Raw genomic sequence first — 21,367 nt, forward strand, 5'->3', positions numbered from 1 at the left:
GCTAGCTAGCATGAGGGGCTAAAGTCAAACTGTGGCAGAGTTTTTACTTTCTGGACCTGGATTTGACATCTCTATATATGATGAGAGTGCCATTTTAACAGAGATGCTGACCCATGCTCTGGAGTTACTATTTGTATCTGCTCTTGTTTATATGAAATTGTCTTTGAGAGTCCTGGAATCAAGGGCCAGTCCAAACAATTGGTGCCATGACCCGGATATGGATACGTCAAAGGGCCGGTCCGATCAGTAGTGATTCCTTCGAATAACACAAGAGGGAGCTGTTACAGACAATTTAGGACCATCATAGGCTATTTTGACCAGTAGATAATAATAAATATAAAGAGAAACATAATAAAAGCACGCTTCATAGTACATAAATCAATAAATGTGTCGTTTAAAGGCCTATTATGGTGTTCCGTGTGGCTGCGTAGCAGGATTACGCGGCATTAAGTGTGCAGCGCTGCAGGGATACATGTCACGTTAGGTTAGGCGCGAACGTGAAGCGCGTGGCTCGAGGTTGTCAGGCCCTGGCAAACATTTCATGAATTCTTTGCATGCGCGGCTGTGGCAGAAGCAGGAGGGTAAAACTCAAGAGAGCGCGCTGCCCTTCCTCCCCCCCCCCCCACACACTTCCCCTTCTTCCTCCATGCACCCCCCCCCCCCCCTCCCGAGGCCCACACACTGTCACTGTCATTCAGGAAGCAAAGTCGGTGCTCCGCTTTGACATCTGCGCTCTTTTAAGCTGACTTCTTGGAAAATAGAGGATCATATAGGCAATGTCTTTATCACATTATAAATACAGTATAATGGAAATATGAGTATGTTCGTTTTGTTGTTTCAAGCAGTTTTAGCTACGACGACCCAATTGGAATAACACGGAGGCGGCTGTAATCAGGGAAAATTCAGATTCCCCCGTGATCAAGAGCGTCTCGCCTTCTAGTTGCCATGGCGACCGAGGAGTCCTACCAAGCGGAACAACGCTGTCACTCTAAATTACCAAAAGGAGGCTGATTATGAATCAAGGTGCTCGTGCGAGAGGAAGCGGCGCAGAGGCTGTGAGAACCCTGGTGGGCAGGGGCGGGGTAATCAAATCCTCTGATTGCCCCCCTCCGATGCCCCCTCACTTTTGAACTCTATTTTGCAGATCAGCTGAAAATCATGGAGAAAAATATCGTACATTTGGAGGTGATCGACTAGTGAGAAAACAAACTTAGTTGATGATGAAGCGACAAATTAAACTTATTTTCACTCATGGTGACAGCACTTAATTACCGATCGACGGAATTACACTGCATTAGCATGATAGCATAAATGCCCAAGGCATTTTAACATACTTTTATATCAATGTTATTAAGCTAACTAGTCAATTGGATGGGTAGATACGAAAAAATTTAACATTTGTTGTCATTATTCTGCTCCTTCTGGTGTGCCATACGGATATGCACTGAGACAGATGAGACAATTCCTCAGCAGTGATTTTAGTCATTCTTCACAGAGGATAAAGAACATATGCCTATGAGTATTAAAGTTGTTACATTCTATCATTGCTGAAAGTGTTTTAACACCACGATCTATGGCCTTTCCCATTAAGTGTTAGCATTAGCATTAAGCTAGCAGACTTAAAGGCCAACCAATATGGTTGTTTTGAATACACAACATGTAATTGTCTTTGTTTTATATTCAGTTTGACATGAACTCATTCACTGCCATTGACGCCTATAAACGTCAAAAATTAATTTAACTATTTCTATTAGTTTCACTTTTTGTTAACAAGAGTATGAAAACCTAGATATATTTTTTCATTGTACATTTAGAACAGACATGAAATTTGTGATTAATTTTAAGTTAACTAGTGAGGTCATGCAATTAATTACGATTAGAAACTTTACTCGCCCGACGCCCCAAATTTTTTATCTTTTCTTATTTTATTTTTTTCATTCACTGCCATTGATGTCAAAAATTAATTGTAACTATTTCTATTAGTTTAACATTTTTTCCCCCCACTTTTGTTAACATGAGTATGAAAACCTAGAATTTTTTTATTGTACATTTAGAACCAATTTTGTGATTAATCATGAGTTATCTAGTGAAGTCATGCAATTAATTACAATTGAATCGCCTCTTGCCCCAAATTTTTTATAATCTTTTTTAATAAGGAATTTATGGCAGTGAATGAGTTAAACTAACTGGGAATGGTAATAAACAGCTTTTAGACTTTTTATTTGTATTTGTTTGTATTATTTTTAAGAATTGCCAACTAATGCTAATTGTCAAACTGCACTTTTCACCATGCAATGCTCAATCAAAAAAAAAAAAGGCCAAATGGTTCCATAATAAATCCCATTTAGGGTAAAGCATTTCATCGTTTTTTATTTTTTATAGTGGTGAGCAGTTAATGGTTTTATTATGATACTGACATTTGGAAGAGATTAGTCGGACTGTCGGCGAGTTTCAAAAAGTGAACGTGTCAGGGCAGAAGACGACATCTAGTCACCCCAGCTCATTGGACATCTTTAGAAGACCTGTCCCTCCTTCGCTGCGAGTGATGTGCGGTGACAGCGAGCGGGGCTCTTTCACGAACCCTGCCGTCTTCTTTACGGTCACCCACCTAACGACACCTGACACCTGACACGCAGCATGAGGTCCCAACGGCGGACTGAGAGCGTCACGGCGCTCAGCGGCGGCCTCGAGGGCCCTCCGAATGAAGAACTCGATATAATCCCGGCGAGAAGAAGTGTCCGGCCCGACTAGCACTTGCCCGAGACAACAGCCTCGGGAGTTTCGGTGTCACATCTGCCCACCTGATGTCCGGCTGAGCAGAAATGGCAAAGGGAGTATGCTGACAGTGCACATGTCAGTCAGAGTCTTTGTCTGCGGCAACTTGTTAGGAGTTAAGATGGCGCCGTTATGGTTCCTTTGTTAACAGTACCTGTAACATTTTAATGGTTTTACACCTTTTGTAGACTCATTGTTAACTAATTTCACAGCTGTTAGAATAAAAAAAAACCTGGGTAGAGTTTGGCCAGTCTACATTGGTGTCATGACCCGGATACGTAAAAAGAGCCCGCGATCCCTTCCAGTACCACAGGAGGGAGCCCACTTTGAGAATCCCCACTGTTAAGGCTAGACAAATACGGTAATAAGTGTGCTACAATAAAAATGGAGTTTTCCAAAAGACTTTTTTTTTTCCCCCAGCGAATGTTATGAACTGAAAGATACAAAGAAATAAAGCATGAAGCACGGGCAAATATCATCGCAATAAGTCATTTTATACGAGTCCCATTTATCATTTCATGTGCAGCACGGAGAGGTTAAAGTGACCTGCCGATATCATTGCGTGGCGCTCTCATGACTCCCCCCGCCAGTCGCACCATGTCGCTTCAACCGCAGGAGAAAGAAAGAGACGGGTGACTTTGTTCTTCAGCTTGTGATTGGCGACAGGCGCCAGTGAGATAAAGTGAATTGAGTGATGATAAAAGTGAGTGTTTTCTTTTTATTATTATTAATATTATTCACAGGTTTTGGATGGACAAGGTCACTTTGCTCTTGAGAGCATTGGGAATTCCTGCACTGGCTGCTCTAGCGCAATAAAAAATGTTGGACGGAATAATACACACGGCGACGATTTAGCAGCCTGTTGTTCATTTTACTTTATTTCCTGCAAATTAATAACATTTGGAGTAGTTTGTTTTAATTTCCTTTTGACTTTTTTTTTTTAAGTTAGTTTTAATAGCGTTTTCATTTTTAGTATTTCTTTTTCAAATGCTTCATTTTAGTTGAGCTTGAATTAGTTTTTGTTAGCTCCCTAAAAAGGTATTTATACATTTTTTGTTTTTTTTATGCTAGCGCATACAGAAGGCTTTGATGCAGCCTCTGAACTGCAGAGAACGGGTGAAGCAATGGTAGTAATTACAAAAACGGCCAGCAGGTGACAGCAGAGTATAAGAGCTCAACCAGTGTCATGTTGCAAAAAAGCTCTTTTCCTCACTGTTTTAAACAGATTGGTGAAAAATGATTAAACTTAGCTATATTCTAATGCTAATTGCTGCAAAACAGAAACAGATACAAATGTACTTTTTTTCCTATAGAAAGAAGAAACTCTAATCTTTCTTTTGGTATGTTCCATGTTTTTATAGCAATAGACCACAATATTCTGTGGGTCTTGCAAAATCAAAAGTCAAAATCTAGTAAAACAACCGGGAGCGAAAATGGCTGGGGTTGAATGAATTAAATATAGATATTGTATATGTATGGATCCACCAAATTCACAAGAATAACACATTTCAACAATTATTATCGCCAAACAATATCCAGGATTCATTTTAGGCGGTCTCCGTTTTTGCTGTCACTATACATCTCTGTCCAGAACTTCGACATTGCACGTCATCCTTCTGCTCCCCACACTACTCAGCCCCTCCCTCCCATGTTCACCTTGCAGCTGCGCACGGAGTCACTTTATGAGGTAGCACATAAATTGTGTGTCCGCGTGCGAGTTTGCGTCAGCAGGCTTGTGTGTTTTTTTCCGGGGAGCGCTAGCGCTGTCCACCTGCTCCGTCCGTGTAGCGGTTCATTCATCTGAGCCCCTTTAGGCAGGTGAGCTGTGGGGATCCATGAAGGTAATGCATCCTCATCAAGGCCACGCTCTCCTAGCCAAAAACATTGTTTGTTAATTACGGCAACTTTTGACCGGCCCGCTCATTTATCATTACTTCCTGCTGTAAAGACCATACGGTATGAAGTTAGGTAGTGTATGATACACCAACCTTCCCCTTCTGCCATTCAAGGGTAAAAAGTCTTTAGTGTCCCGCACTGTTATTTATAAAACAGTATAAAATATTTTGGAGGGAAAACATGTTATTGTGAATGTCATTTAAATTCATTCTTGTACAATGTCCTATGTATTGTCAATGGCATGTAACTTAAACAACTAATTATCGTAAGTATCTCCATTTTATTCCACATCGCCTCAAAGTTGTGTGTGACTCAGCTCGAACCAGCATTCTGCATTAAACCACCGCTTGCTAATCTAGCATTAGTCTTTATTTTTGACATTTACTCAAACCAAAGTTTAATTTCAGGTGACATTGAGGGCTCTGTATAATAGGACAGCTGCATCCTTAACAAAGGCACGGCTAAGCTAATGTTAGCATGTGTCTTTAACTACAAATTTTACAATGACAAATCTGCTTGGCCTTTTTTTAATAATTGGAGACTGAAGGAATTGCAGCCAATAGGAGACTGTGGAGTACACAATCAAGCAGCATCCGGTACTAAGGAACAGCTAAGCTAGCGTTAGCATGAGTGTTTAGCCTCAAATTTTACAATCAGATTGAGGCGGGACCGGACTGGGAGGGACGTGCCATGACCGCCACCCTCTCCCAGCTGGGGGCACAGTGCGTCATCGCTAGCAGGTCAGACGCTCGCCACAATTAGCCTTATCCAGTCCAGGGCCGCTACGAGGTCCGCCAAGGAGTTCAGGTCCAGATTTTACAGATCTGTTTGACCAAATCCTTACACGGGAAACTCAGAGCAGCAAGGAAACAGAGAACCACAGCCAAATAGAGACTTTGAAGTACAACCATGTAGCATCTGAAGCTTAAGCACAGCTAAGCTAGCATTAGCATGCATGTTTAACCTCAGATTTTACAATCACAAATCAAAATGTTACTTAAGAGGAGACTGAGGGCAACCGGGAAATTGCAGCCAAGTTTTGACCGCGGCATATAGCATCCACAGCTAAGGCAAAGATAAGCTAAGGTTAGCATATGTCACTTCTAGCTACGTTTTAGAGCTCTTACATTATTAAATGTAGCCTAAAGAATCAGTAAACATGATGTAAAAAGTGATTATTTTTGTGATTGTAGGCAATATAAATTGATATCTATATTGTTGATACACAACATTAATCTGTTATATGTTCTGCAGACGCGACGGGAAGTTAATCTACACAATATCCTGACAAGTTTCTTAGTCAACGAGAGTGTTCCGAATAAATTAACATAAACATTTCCCCCGAGGACCGTTCTAATCAGAGTATACTAGCATTTTCGGTTCCTGCTTAATGAATCATAGGAATTATAGTTGTATTATAAATGGCAAGTCTTTGCAGGGCTATTAGTTTGTTTCTTTAGGGGTCTAATGGAAGACATGCTTCATTTGGGGTGAGGGTGGGGGGGGGGGGCGTCGGTCTTCGCCCGCGTCCCCGCAGCAACACGAAATGAATTGCATTATTTCCAACAGCTGCCATTTTGCGATGATCTTATCAGCAGCGCGCCAACATAATGTGGCGGAGGAAGTTATTATTCCGCACCAGCCGCCTCACAAACCCGCCCCGCCCGCCGTAATAAGATTCATCGTTCCGAGCAGGTCGCCCGCCCGTTCGCCCGCCATCCTCCTCGCGCTATTTTCCTCGCACATTCCTTGGTAATTACAAAAGATGGATTCCATCAGTAGATACATTCCCTGGTCGAGATTTATATTCAACAAGAGTTGCCCTTTAACTTTCATTTTAATGCCCGCGCTTTGTGCTTCATGAACTCCTTCCCGCCCTCCCGGCTAGTCAATGGAGTTGGCTTGCAAGTGAGGCCGACGGAAAATTACTCATTCAGTGTGTTGATTAAATTTAGGGGTGCTTCTAAAAGAGGTGTCTGAGGAGATTTCGGAGACAAACAATATTCCCTCCTCCAGGCTTCCTCGCAGTCATCACGGCACGGCTTTGTCCTCGTTGCAGCTGATGGAGAAGAAAACAAAACGCATTCAAGTGCACCTTTAGCGCCGGGCATCACGCCGTCCTAATCAGGCTCGCACTCGACACCCCGCTTTGCCTTTCCGGCTTGTTTGTCGAGACGCGCAGTTGTCGGTTTCCACTTCCCACCAGTCCAATGGACTTCCTCTGGGAGATAATGGGCAACTGCAAAACCTCTCAGGTGAAAGTTGCTCACATTTCGAAACTTTTTTGTTGTTGACAAAAATACAGTGGCAATAATCAGCGCGAAGTCTCTTTTTGGAAGAATTGTACGCTAGCTGCTGCTTGTTGTGACGTGAGATGAGTTCACTGCCACCATACAACACTCATATCCAATTTTTTTGCTTGCAAGTCAATGCAAAGCTGAATAACGGCTTGCATGCCAAAAGTTAGGTGACTTGTATCTCAAGGCAACGCTATATTCCCCAACAAAATTAATTAGAATGCCATTAACCTGTGTATTGTTGGATGTGTGCCTTTAAGGGGCGTGGCCTTGTGAGGGACATCATGAACATGGCTGGTTTGTCTGCCTGTGAGCATCTGGATGAAGTTTTGGTCAACTGAAGCTTCCTATTCCTATTTTTTTTTTTCACTTCACTCGCAGCCATTTTCACTGAAGCAACCCCCTTTGCTCCTGGCTGTTTTACTGGATTTTGACAGATTTTGCAAGGCCCACAGAATATTGTGTTCTATTGCTATAAAAACATGGAACCTACCAAAAGAAAGATTTGAGTCTCTTCTTTCATCAGGAAAAAAATATATTTCTATCTGTCTCCGTTGTTTAAATATGTTTAAAACACTGGACAAAAGAGCCTTTTTGCAACATGGCCACGGTTGATCTCTTATACTCTGCTGCCACCTTCTGGCCGTTTTTAACTACCATTGGTTTAAGCGTTCTCTTCAGTTCAGAGGCTGCATCAAAGCCTTCTGTATGCCGTAGCATAAAAAGAAAAAAAAATTGGGGACCATGTCAATATTTAAAATAGAACATTTGATACATTTGGGGAGCAAATGAGTTAAAGAAAAATTACAACCAAAAAAGGACAAAAAATGGGATATGGTAGTACAATGTACAAAACAACGTATCACTGCTAAATTGTCACATTAATGTTATATCCCACTTAACCTTTTGAATCCCCAATATTCCCCTTAAGAAGTCAAAATAAACTCTGTCGTCTCGTTTGTGGTTTAAAGCAGCCACTTGTGTCAAGAGTGCGAGGGCATTACGCCGTGATTAGTTTAATAAAACATGAGGAATCTGAATGAACATATTCTGAAAAGTGGCACGTCACCCATGCGTGTAGCACTAAAAGCGCTGATTAAAGTTGGCCTGTTTGGCATTTGAATAATGAACAAACACGGCACAGAAATGTCAGCCATTAACCTTTTAGCCCGTCGCCCCTTATTCTAAAGCCTTTGCCGATTTCTTATTTTCCACTTCATTAGCCCAACAAACACTGTAGCAAAAGAGTCACCGGCCAGGTATATCATGGAAGTTTGAAGTGTACCATTTATAGGCTCCCCCTGCTGTCGTGGAGTGTAATTTATTTTTAAACCGATGCAAACAATGTGACTGAACCACTCTTAACTTATTCACTCACAGCCATTTTCACTGAAGTAACCCCCTTTGCTCCCGGCTGTTTTACTGGATTTTGACAGATTTTGCAAGGTTCACAGAATATGTTCTATTGCTACAAAAACATGGAACCTACCAAAAGAAAGATTAGAGTTTCTTATTTCATCAGGAAAATATATATATATGTATCTGTTTCTGTTTTGCAGCAATTAGCATTAGAATATAGCTAAGTTTCATCATTATTCACAAACCCGTTGAAAACACTGGCAAAAAGAGCTTGTTGCAACATGGCCCTGGTTGATCTCTTATACTCTGCTGCCACCTGCTGGCCGCTTCTTGTAATAATGACCTTTTCATGTCAGAAGCTGCATCAAAGCATTCTGTATGTTCTAGCATAAAAAACTAAACAAAACAAACATAAATATGTTTTTTGGAGTAAAGGACAAATTATTTAAAAAAAAACGTATTTATACGTTTTGGGGTTTTAATGAGTTAAAAAATGCTGGGTCAAAAAAGTTACCCAAATTGGGTGAAATAGCTAACCCAGCGCTGGGTGACCGTTCCAATGTTGGGTTATTTATATCCATTGCCTTGGTTTGAGGACATGAGCCAGCATGTTGTTGATCCAACAAGGGCTTAAAGCTACCAATACTCATGAGCTAAAGCTACCAAGAAATGGGTTACCAGGTTATCAGTATAACTTTTATTCACCAACATTTTCTAAGATGAAACAACTTTTCTCTGTCAGAAAAGGGTAGGTTAATGTTTGGTTTTCGTAAGCATACAACAGGAGCAAAGAGGATATTAGTTGCGGCTAACCATAATAGCGCGCTAAGAATAACTTGCTAAGGCTGACAAATTACGCTCTTGGGTAGACAACAGAAGGCTTGAAGGAAAGCTGTCAGATCTGGTGCAAGCGTTCAACATATGGTTGCAGTTAAAAATAAAAAATTACATGTTTACAAACCGTGTGACGTTCCAACGTGGCGAGGTGTAAACTTTCCCTGAACAACAACAAAAAAGGCTGCCATCTGCGGGCTAATATGATCGCTTCAAAGATTATTAAATTAGTCGCTCTCCTTCAAGATTCACCCTCCCGTGTTATTAGTCTTCCTCCAGCAAAATAATAAGAGCAGGAATCAAAGAGGAAGTTGGGGGGGGCTTGCTGGAGGAACTAGTGCGACTACGCTTCTCGGGGGGATGTTTTATGTCAAAAATAATTGGGATATTGCCCTGCAAAATGGTGTGCCCATTGTGTGGTTAGAAAGCAGTCAAGCCGCATGCTCTGTGGCTTCTTCTTCTGCTACTTAGACAGGCAGTGAGAAAACTGCCCTCTAAACTACACGGATTATAGCAAGAGGGCAAACAACTCGTCTAAACAACGTTCTTCATTCGTGAAGTTCAAGTCGTGCAACACCTTAGTACAGAATTTACATTCAACATTTACATTCAGCTCCCAACAACGTTCTATTTGAAATATTGTCAAGTTTCCAAAGACATATTTGTACGTTTTTCCCGTTTTTTTAATGCTATATCATACAGAATGCTTTGAGGCAGCCTCTGATCTGAAGAAGTCGCTTAATGCAATGGTAGCTATTACAAAAAACGACCAGCAAGTAGAAGCAGAGTATAAGAGATCAACCTGAGCTATGTTAAAACAAGTGTTTTCAACAGATTTATGAATAATGAAACATATATATATATATATATATATATATATATATATATATATATATACATATATATATATATATACACTAATTTCTGCAAAACGCAAACAGATACAAATATACTTTTTTTTTCTTGATGAAAGAAGAGACTCTAATCTTTCTTTTGGGAGGTTTCATGTTTTCATAGCAATAGAACACAATATTCTGTGGGCCTTGCAAAATCCAGTAAAACAGCCGGGAGCGAAGCGGGTTGCTTCAGTGAAAATGGCTAGGAGTTAATGAGTTAATATATTTACATTGCTACCTGTAAATATTCTCCAAAATCTTATGTTTAAGGACTCTCAGTTGCATCTGAACAACAAGCAATCTGAATCCCGTCTCGGTTGACATGCTGAGATGGAGGTTGTGCTAAGTAATGTCACAAACGTCGCAGATGAGCTGCAGTAGATCAAAAATGCACACGCTAAGAGCGCAAGAGCTATATTTGCCACTCGTGTTTGACTTTAGAGCGCAGTAATCCTATTTATGTTTGCATCATAGGCACTCAAAGGTGATTCACACCACCATCTTTTTCCCCCAGCATGCGCAGATTGACTGAAAGGAAATCTACGGTTTGATGTTTTTATGGACGTGGATTAAACCGGGGAATCTAAAAGTGGCACATGTACTGAGGCGTTTATTTTACAGTTGAGGAGTTATTGCTTTTGAATATAATAATCCCCTGAATTTTTCAAGAATCATGGTCAGATGTTTGAAAGTTCAAAGATTGATTGGCATTGATGCTCGAGCGGCGAATAAAACATGAATTCGGCCTCTTCGAGTTTGGACGGCATTCAAAATCAATACGATTGTTGTTTCAACAGAGAACAATACCTGAAAGTTTAAAGACCGGTTGAGTTGTGTTGCAACTCGAGCGGCGAATAGAATCATATCCTGAGCTGACCATGGATACTTCAGATGTCATTCACAATCAATAATGCTTTGACCAGAAAACAATGTTCCCTGAAAGTTTAAAGATTGGCTTGGAATATGTTACTGCTCGAGTGCCGACTAGAAACATGCACTGATTTGCCCTCTGCTACTTCAGCTAACATTCGAAAGCAATTGTGTTTTGACCAAAAACAATATTCCCTGAAAGTTTAAATATTGATTGATGTATGTTGTTGCTTGAGTGCCGACTAGAAACATGCACTGATCTGCCCACGGCGACTTCGGCCAAAATTCTAAATCAATATGGTTCCATCTTAAACCGAGAGCAATAATCCAAGAGTTCAAAGATCAGTTGAAACATTTTGCTGTTTGAGCGCCGAAAAAAAACGTGCTGATCTGACCTCTGACATCATTTAAAATCAATAAGGATCTTACTTTTACCAAGAACATTTCATGATCAATTGGAACGTGTTGCTGCTCAAGCGCCGAATAGAAACATGCCCTGATCTGACCTACGCTATTTTGGACATCATTCAAACTATTATGGTGCAACATATCGATCTTCATTTTTCAAAGCATTGTGATGGTTAAGAGGTCAACTTGTGAACAGTTTCACTAGAACCAAGATTGTGTGAATACTTAAGATCTGATCATCTTTTTTTTTTTTTTTTCGGTTACAGTTATATCTTGAAGAAAAAGAAACTTGCTAATCACGGGACGTACTGTATACTGCAAGGAAACCCGGAGGTTATTTCTATTTTCATTGAAATCATTTTCTAATTTTGATGGCGCCGACCCTTTGAGGATTTAATTGCTATGAATATTAATGTGGATTAGCGGCAGCGGCTTTGCTTAAAAAGCAGCAGTTCTGGCTGTTGTTCTTAGATAAAGAAAATAGTTAATGGAGGGACGGCAGGGTGGGAGGAATATGTTTTATTATGTGAAAAATGAAAGTGGCAAATGAATGAGGAGGAACTTTGTGCCGTTACTGCAGGGCAGCTCTGGAAAACAGATTAAACTCACATTCTGACAGATAGGCCTGCCGTTTAAATGTCTTCATTGTTTGAGACAAGTTAATTGTTTTGCTTTTTTTTTGTGTGTGTGCGGATGACTAAAACACACAGCTGCATTTATTCTTTTTATGATGCACAATGCTCTTTTTTTTTTGCCATTGCTTTTCTTGCGAAATTAGTTTCTTCTCAAAAACGTATACTTTCTGATAAAGTCATGTCTTTGTTCCATAAAATTAGTTAATTTTTCTTGACTATGCATTTTTTCGTAAAACAATACAGTACTATTATCCTTCTATTTCAATGCAATAACTATTTTGTTTGTTTTTCTTATTCATTCAGAAAATGTTTTCTGGAGTAAATTCTTGTATGTTGTCTTCCGTATCAATGGTTATACTGTATGTATAAAAATGTCGATGGCAATACGCACATGATACATTTTTTGCAAAACTTAGCCTTTCATTCCGGCGAGGACGTCATCTCAAATAAGCCTTTAAATCTGCGTTTATCAAGTTTTATGATATAGGACTCAAAGGAAATTAAACGTAACCAAGCAAACGTCTCTCACTTTGTCTGTAGCAGCCCTAAATTAGCGAGCGACTCGGGTTTAGCCTCGCGTGGAGGTCAAGCGATCGTCTGAGTCCAAATTTCCATCGTTTGCGTGATGAAGTCTCCAATACACACACGGAGAAGAAGTCCTCTTACATTATAAAAGATGATCGACTTCACTCTTCTCCGGCCATCGTTTCACGACGTGCGCTCGTAAATGATCCCAAACCAATAAAAAACCATCATTACCACAAAGAACATTGGGCGCGGAATTCTTTTAGGGGGGACTTTATCGAAACGTGGCGGAGCGGAACAGCAAGAAAGAGTGATGCATGTGAAGTCGGGTCTGCGGCCTTAATGGAAACTATTACAAGAGGAGCCGTAAATGTCAAATCCAAGTTGGGTGACTTACTCACAGAGCGGTTGGACTTCCTTAAAACTCCACGTAGCTCTTCATTTTGTTTAAAGGGACAAACTGCAGTAAATAACCGCACACTATATATCCATACTACAAAATCTTTCATCCCTACTTACAACATACAATAGTTGAAAATTACTTTGTGTTAACGAACCAAGTTAATATTTTTTCGGCTTTTGAAATAAACCTTGTGTTGATCAGTCACCAAGATAACACCATACCACGTCTATCTTATGCATAACACCATCAATAGTTGGGCAAACTTGTTACTTTGTTTTAATTAACCAATGTTGAGAACCTTGAAAATAAACTTTCACTTTCAATGTTTTCTTAATTCACTCCATAGTCATTACATGTACTTTGTGTTAACAAACAAAGTGTGGACAACAGTAATAATAATAAAAAATATATGTGTTGTGATTCGCACCCCCTTCAAGCGACACCGTCAGGAATCTGGCGGACTGTTGCTACTTTGTTTTACTAAACCAAGTGATGCCAGTGTTGTTACATAAACCCTGTGTTTTGATCGCAAGTTACCAGGATAATATTTCTCTCACACTGTCAAGATTGGAGCCGACTGTTCTTACTTTGTGTTTATAAACCAAGTTCCAATAATCATGGGAAAACTTTATGTTTTGCATATTTTCTTTCAATATACCAAGAAGAGACAAAATTGATCAGTTATCCTTAATATCATATTGCAAATGATTTCACAATTCCCACCCCTACTCACAGCAACTGCATCAAGAAGGAACAACAAAATTGTTGTTACTTTGTTTTAATAAGACAAACGAAGATGACCTTAGAAAATTAATTTTATGACCACATCAAAATGATATTGTATCGCAAATTACTCTACAATTACCACCCCTGCTCATGAAGCTCTCTGTGAAGAATGGAACTGACTGCCCTTTCTTTGAGTTAATAAACCAAATGCTAGCAACCTTGTAAAATGAATGTTTTAACTGCATTAGGTCATTACTCAGCGATTCCCACTCCCCTGCTAACAAGACATCAAGATTTGGGCAAACCGTTGTTACTTTGTTTTACCAAACAAACTGCAGACAACCTTGGAAATGTGATGTTTTGTTTTGATTGATTGCATAGTCATCTGGGTAGTATCATATAGCAAATTAGCGCACTTTCCGACCCCTAATCACGACATCAATGGAGCTGACCATTGTTACTTTGTGTTAATATACCAACTGCAGGTAATGTGATGTTTTAAAAGTTTTATTTTCACCGCACAGAGTCACAAACTCAGGTGTACAGTATAAAGTATTCTTTCTTTCAAAATGTCCCATAATTGCTGTATCGGAAAATTTGCGTTGCATTGTTGTACCGCAAATTACTCCATGATTCCCACCCTGAGTGCACAACAGGGGATGAACCTTCGTCTCCAGGCTGTTTTCCCCTTTGTGTCAGCATCTCTGCACACTACACAGAGAAGCAGCCAACTGTTCCCCAGATGCTGAGTCAGTGCGAGCTCCTAATTGGACGCTACCTCATTCTCGACACAAACGGCCGGCGTTGGTGCTTCAAGTGTTGCCTTGTCGCTTTGTTGACGAGCTTATCAGTGGAAGTGTGCCTTTCAAACGCGGCTCTCATCTTTCACTTTTGGTTTCTCTGAAGTACGGCACCATTGAAATCAGCAGATATCTTTGTGAAGTCCTGAGAAAAAGTGAGTGGAAAGTTGCAGGTTTTCGAGCTACGGCGGGCGAGACTTTTGTTGCACTGCGACAAACCAATTTCCTCAATCTATTGACTCATTATTGCGCTCATTCAGGCCCCTTTAAGCACCGGCGCAACTCGTCGGAGGCTCTATTCAAAGTGGTGAAATTTCTTATCTAAATAAATCAATGGTCGCAATTGTCAAATTCCTCACCTGCCCGGCGACAAATGGAGACCGATCACAATACCGAGCAGAGTTGTTGTTTGGAGGATCGAAATTGAAAGATTCTATTAAGTTGTGGGCGCCTCATCGGGTCTGAATGATAATCACATTTTGGGAGGCTTTCTCATGTGCGGTATCGACTCTGTGTTGCACTCAGCCCCGGGAAATTGAATTTGCTTCATTTCCTTTTCAGACATCTAATTCCTTTGTTACCAGAGCTAAACTTTCACACGTGATGGTGAGTGTGGCCTGACTAGTTCTGTGGAAACTTGAAATGGATTTGCACCTCTTCGAAGCAAGGTTATCAAGGAATAGCTCAAACTCAAATGTTCACAAAATCAAAAAATTTATAAAAGTGAAAATGCCCCAAAAAAAAAAAAATAGAACTGAAACTACTTTTATTTATAAAATTAACTACACGTGCCGGCATTACTGTTTAGCAGTATAGAAGGAGGAAGGTTGAACATTCGTTATTCTAAATACGAACATCAGCTTTACAGATTCCACGTTGAGCCACACACTCTTAAAACCACCCTAAAACGCCAACATCAACTTCAGCTTGACAGGTGCCGCATGGTGGCATCGGCCAAAGCTCAGTGGCATCACATTATTTTTAGCCGAAAATAAACGAGGGCTCAACTGAAGCAGCACTGCTTATTTGTTCAAGTGGACTTCCCACTTGAAGGTTTAGAGTGAGTAGTTCTCTCCCCGTTGTATTTTTTGCAGGGCCCAGCATTTGCCGTCTGATTAGTAGTGTCAATAACGATCTCAGCGTGCATTTGAGGTGATCCCGCCAAGTCTTTAGTAGCACTTTGTTTTACATCTCTCCAAGGATGCACACGATCCATACTTGGAAAGAAGTACAGGCTTGCAACTTCCTGTGGATATACAGTCAATTGATTACGAGCTATACAGCTCATTGACTTACTGTTTAAGGGAGGGGTGGCAAAAGAATGGCTTCGCTCTTTAATCCGGACCGCTAAGAATTAATTTTGCTGCTTTCCCCAGCTGTATTTTTTTTGTCTTGAATTTTTTTCATTTATTTCATTAAATTATTTGTCAATTGATTCATTTTAAATAAGACAAAAAAAATTATTGAATAATAGGCTGTAATTGATTACAAAACTTTGTGTTAAATATTCTATTATTACGGAATGAAAAAAAATTATGCATCTGGAATGTTGTAGAGGGATATGGAATGATTTGGGAATACGTGGGTATATGTGGAATGTGAATAAATGAGGAAATTTATGTTGGACGTTAATATTTTTGGCATGTCATTAACAAGGTGAATTAAATGTGGTGAATGTTTTGAATTTCAAATGAACGATGATGAGAATGATCTGTTTCGGTGAATGTGTCATTGGGAATAAATAGGAAGTTTTTTTGTTAAAAATGTATTGGTCAGTAGGAATTTTTAGCAAGTTGAACTGAATGAGCTGAATGTTTTGAATTTCAAATGTGAACTATGTGAATTGGGTAATTTTTGGTTGGAAATGCTGAATTTGGGTGAAACTGATTTTTTTGAATGAGAAAAATAATAGCCTGCAAACCGTGAATTTTTGGAAGATGTTGAAATTGGAAATATGCGACTCGGATGAATAAGGTGGAAGTAGATGGATGTCAAAGTATTGGGGGCGGAAGAAAAATGTGAATAACATAACAGCATTCACAAAATTAATTGGTTGACATTTTTCAATTAAAGTGATTCTAAACAAACACATTTAAAATGGTGATGAATTATTAAAACTAACAATTTTACATACACATGTTTTAACCACACATACAAATGGCCATGGCCCATCTGTGCGTTCCATAAAAGCAATGCAGCCCATTTAAGGACATTGTTTTTGTTGTTTTCCAGAAATACTTCTTGGTGGTAATTGTGGAAAAATACCCCCTGTTGCTTTTCCTACAACCTCTTATCATTTGTCATTGTGCTTTTGGGCGATGGCTGCAAAGGCGACATTAATTGGGTCATACCTGAAATGCAGCAAGGGACTTGTGGTGGTGAAAGCCCGGCCTCCTGAGAGAGTGTGCTGAATTCCGATAAGCGCTCCCACCGCATGGATTCTCCATCTTATCTGCAACCAGAAATAGGAGCGGCAGATTGAATAATTTGGGGGATGGTTCAGGAGCAATAGCTCAAGTATACGATACATCGGCCCACGAAAGCCGAATATGAAAATATTTTCTTTCGCCAATAAGCAAGTGAGCCGTGGAGAACAAAAGTGGGCTAACTCGGTTATTGTCATTTTACAGGACGGTAATGAAAGGTTTTAAGGCTGCCACGAAAGATCTAGTACAATAGTGGACTAAGGCAAACAAATATCTACCAAATCTATTAGTATTTCATGGAAGATGGTTAATAACATTCATTCACCCATCCAGATGTAATGTCTGGCACCAAAACTAAAAAATTGGAAGCTGAACTTTGATTTCAAACAGTATTCATCTAAAAGATAAGCATTCACATCTTCATGATTGCAGGTTATAGTTTATCATGGTAGTATTTTAGCCAATCTCAAGCAATTGTTTAACTAGACCTTCCCGAGACTTCCTATTTGTATTTAAGTTATGTTAATGATACATACAATTTCATCTGTCTTTTATTTTTCAATTAATTCACACAACATTAATTCTGGATGTCTTGCTTTTTTCTTTGTTGTTTTCATTCCAACATATTGATAGATGGCGTATTAGGCTACTAGCATTAGCCTCTAGTTGCTAACTGAATAGCTGCTAACCAAGTGGTTGCCAAAGGTGCCTTCTTGCCTTGTACATTTTGCATCTTTTACACTCCCACTCCAAGCACTTATTCGGAAGACAGACGACACAATTAAGGGCACGCCCCTGAAGTATCGAATCAGCAGGAGGTGCGAGGGCGCTTCAGCTGCATGCAGAAAGAATTGAGTCTTTTCTTTTCGGGACTCCCTCACAACTCCACCGGACCACCTGCTGTCAAATCTGATTTAGCGCGGGGGGGAAATATTTCCTCCTCAGGACCCCGGGCTTCAGGCCGGGCGGCGTTTTGTGAAACGAAGTAGGCTGCCAAACTAAACGGGTTGTCATTTGCCCACGCGGCGTAGCTATTGATTTACTGCTGTTGGGTTCCTGGAGGGGGGGCTGTCGCCTAGAAAAAAAAAAAAAAAAAACAACTACAAAAGAAAATCTGAAAGAGAAAGCGTCCTCCAGCCAAACCTCCAGGAGACTCCACCACTAAAAATTGACACCAACAGGAGAGAGATAAAGGACAAAAAGAAATAACTACTTTACCGTAATAAAAGGACTATGGCTAGCATGTAGCGATTTTCTTCTGTGGGACTTGTTTGAAAATCTTGTTTGAAAAGTTCATTAGATTAATTCTCTTTTGAAGTGGTACTAAACAGCTTATACATTTCTTATATACATGAGTTAGGAAGCCTATTTTTTTGTATTACAGGTCTACCTTAACACTTTCTAATCAAACTGCTAACCTTGCTACATATCAGCACGCCATTTTTTTGTTTAGCATGTTGGCAAGTTATCAAGTCCCATTAGCCAGTTTAGTACCTGTGAAAAGAGCATGCAGTAAAATCCTCATCTAGTTGCCTGAGCACCTTCGGTACTTTGGTTGCTATCTTGCTATACTGTATGTTAGCACACCAACCTCTAGCATGCTAGTATTCTAAATATCTGTCCATCTAAGGCAGCAATCGCCCGCGAGTTTTTCTTTTTCTTTTTAAATTCTATACTGTGCTCCTCCCTTGGAGCTGTTTCCCCCCTTTTTCTGCCTTTCATCTGAGAAATTGTGGTTTGCTGAACCGTCTGGCTTCTCATTCTGTCTCCCTCTGTTGGCCATTGTTTTTTTGTTTCTTTTTATGTCTGTTGGGTGGGTTGTAAAAGTGTTAAGTGAATTCCGTTACTCTGTCCTTCTGACATGTGCAATGACAATAAATATGATTCCATTCCATATATTATTAGGCTTCAACACCTGTCCGTTAAGGCAGGAGCTACTCCCATAGTAACACAATAAAAATTCAAATGAAGGTGCCTGAACAGGATTTAATGGCATTTTGCTAAATCTAAATGTGTTAGTGGAAAAATAAGACATAAGAAAGTTAGAGATTTATAGACTGTCTGTTACTAAAATTCCTCAGTATGAGCAGTAGACTTAATCAAAAAGTGCAAGTCTGACACGTGTTTTTTTTAATATATCAATATGAAGAAGCAATTCATTAAGATTCATAACAGAAGCCAGACTAACATTTCTTGAAGTGCTAATTAATCTGTGCAAGGGATTTAATAACCGGCATCTTCATTCATTAGGCGTCCACACAGAATCATTTGTAGACGTCTCATTTTTGAAATAATATGTAACGCGTTCAATCTTTTTTCACATCAGGGGGATCGTAAAAACCGAAAATAGAGCACGGCCTGCCGAGATGCTCCGAAGGTGCATCACCTTCATTCATTTACTCGCCTCCAATTAGTGCCAAGGCGGCGGCATCATCATCAATTCACGCGCTAATTGTCCTGCGAGGCTCACGTACATGTACTCGCCATCTGTGCACATCCTCCGACTCTGGAGCGGGTCCATTTAAAAGCGACAGTCAAAGTGCTAATAATGTTTTAGAAACATGACCACTCATTAATGGTCAAAAGGTAAAGGCAGTTAAATATAAGTGTTCTTTCAAAATCAATGAAATGAAGCCATAAATATATTTTCAAAAATCAAACGCTAACATTTCATCTTTATCTCTGAATGTTTCCCTCAAAAGTCAATGGGGAAAATAAAAAGTCAGTTGTACCAGCTGTCAACAGGATGAAAGTTTATTTTGAGTTTTGAATGAGAAAAGTCCATTAAAAATGTGTCTGAATTTTAACATCTTAATCTGTTCCACTTCTCAAAAAAGAAAATATCATAGAAATGATTAAATATAGATTTTTCTATCAAAAACTTGATTAGAGAATTGACTGTCAGCTGGAGTATTTTGAATCTGTTCCTGTTGAGCTTTAGTGGAGGTGAAGTGTCTTTTCCAGGATGTCACATATCAGCCCGGATTCCAGTCGAATCACGGGCCAGCCAATCCCTTCACTATGAAATGATCTTTTCATTTCTTTCAATCGCATCCATCCCAGGTCAGCCAACCCCATTTCAGGTTGTCCCCTCTTCAATCTTTACGAAAAATGTCCTCCCTCACAAAAAAAAGAAAAGCACTCTCAAAAGAGAATAAATCCTTTGAATGTGTTGATTGTGTCAAAAGAGGATCAGGAACAATAATGAGGATTTTCTTCGACTTGTATTTTTGTTCCGAACATTCACTCTCCGAGTCAACGGGAAGCGAAAGGTGCAAGGGCGATAATCTGTTATTGTTCTCATCGACATTTGTTGGTTGGCTTCCGGTTCACAACACCTATTATTTGTTATTGAACGTCTTTGTAGATCGGTGGCATTAACAGGCACAGCACATTTCCATTCTAAATCCCGCTCTTGCAAATTCAAGCATTTTAAAACTTATGAAAGAAAGAAATAACGAGTACTTTTTTTAAAGTACTTTTCATTTAGGTGTAAACAAATAAATAACACGTCACATGTAATTGAAAACTTATTTTAGGATAACACCCAGTGGCAATTAGGCATTTTAAGAGAAAATCAACCGACCCCCCCCCCCCCCCCCCCGCCTCTTATTACCAAAACCAGCATCCAAATTATTTCTCCATAGAACATGAGAATTGCAAACTTAGCACACAACATAACATAGAACCGTCCATTTGAACAAGACAAAAGGAAAAGAAAACAAAAAAAGGTCTAATCAGACAATAAATTCTCTTTAAGTTCTTCAAATTATCCAATACCAACAAGGCTTGCTTTGTTTTAACCCTCCTCAATGTCCTTCCAAAACTTTCAATTTCCTTGAAAACAAAAAAAATTATAATTTAAAAACAAAACAAAAGGTAGACATTTAAATCACGGTTGATTTGAGGACGTTGTACGTGCAAGGACTACGAGTCGGTGTGTTTGTATTAACTCATTCGCTGCCATTGACGGCTATAGACGTCAAAAATTCATTTGAACAATGTGGGGGAAAATAGTTCAAATTAATTTTTGACGTCTATGGCCGTCAATGGCAGTGAGAATTAGTTAATTTAGAGCACAAAAAAAAAAAAAATAAGTGCCGCTATAAAAACATGCCTGGATGCAGGCGCGAATACTGTAACGTCATTTCAATGGGGGAGTTTTTTTCTCAAGCCACCACTGTATATATATTTTAGATTTATTTGTTGTTGTTTACTTCGGCTTGTGTTGTAATGACAACATAATATGCTACACAGGATTATACTGCCCCCCCCCCCATCTACTACTGCCTTGTTCCCATCAGAGTGCCCACCGCTAATTGCTAAAACATTGCAGTTGAACAAGCAAACAAAAACACAGCACAATTTTAGTACAAGCATGGAGAGGTCTCTAATCTTCTACCCTCTGCAGCAGATAGCAGTGGGTTATGTGCACATGATGCATTATTAAGTACTTTAAAAGATAAGGCCTCCGAGTTTGAACTCATAGAACGTTAGCGAGAGGAGACGGCTGATAA

The 21,367-nt window shown here is 39.7% G+C and overlaps 1 long non-coding RNA gene across 3 annotated transcripts in view; it reads right to left on the minus strand.

The window, feature by feature from the left end:
• Positions 1-21,367, minus strand: part of LOC147172727 (uncharacterized) — a 111,024-nt gene that overhangs the window by 74,106 nt on the left and 15,551 nt on the right. The window contains exons 3-4 of one of the 3 annotated variants that reach the window (XR_015095284.1): positions 16,776-16,876; positions 4,371-4,646 (exon numbers count right to left, since the gene is read on the minus strand). This is a non-coding gene — a long non-coding RNA (uncharacterized LOC147172727). Of the gene's footprint in view, positions 1-4,370; positions 4,647-14,222; positions 14,570-16,775; positions 16,877-21,367 lie in introns of those variants that run through there. The other 2 variants (XR_015095285.1, XR_015095283.1) reach the window with 2 other exon arrangements.

Source organism: Leptonotus elevatus, chromosome 6 (genome assembly GCF_054856555.1).
Source record: "Leptonotus elevatus isolate MCC_2025b chromosome 6, RoL_Lele_1.0, whole genome shotgun sequence".
In the NCBI taxonomy this organism is placed as follows: Eukaryota; Metazoa; Chordata; class Actinopteri; order Syngnathiformes; family Syngnathidae; genus Leptonotus; species Leptonotus elevatus.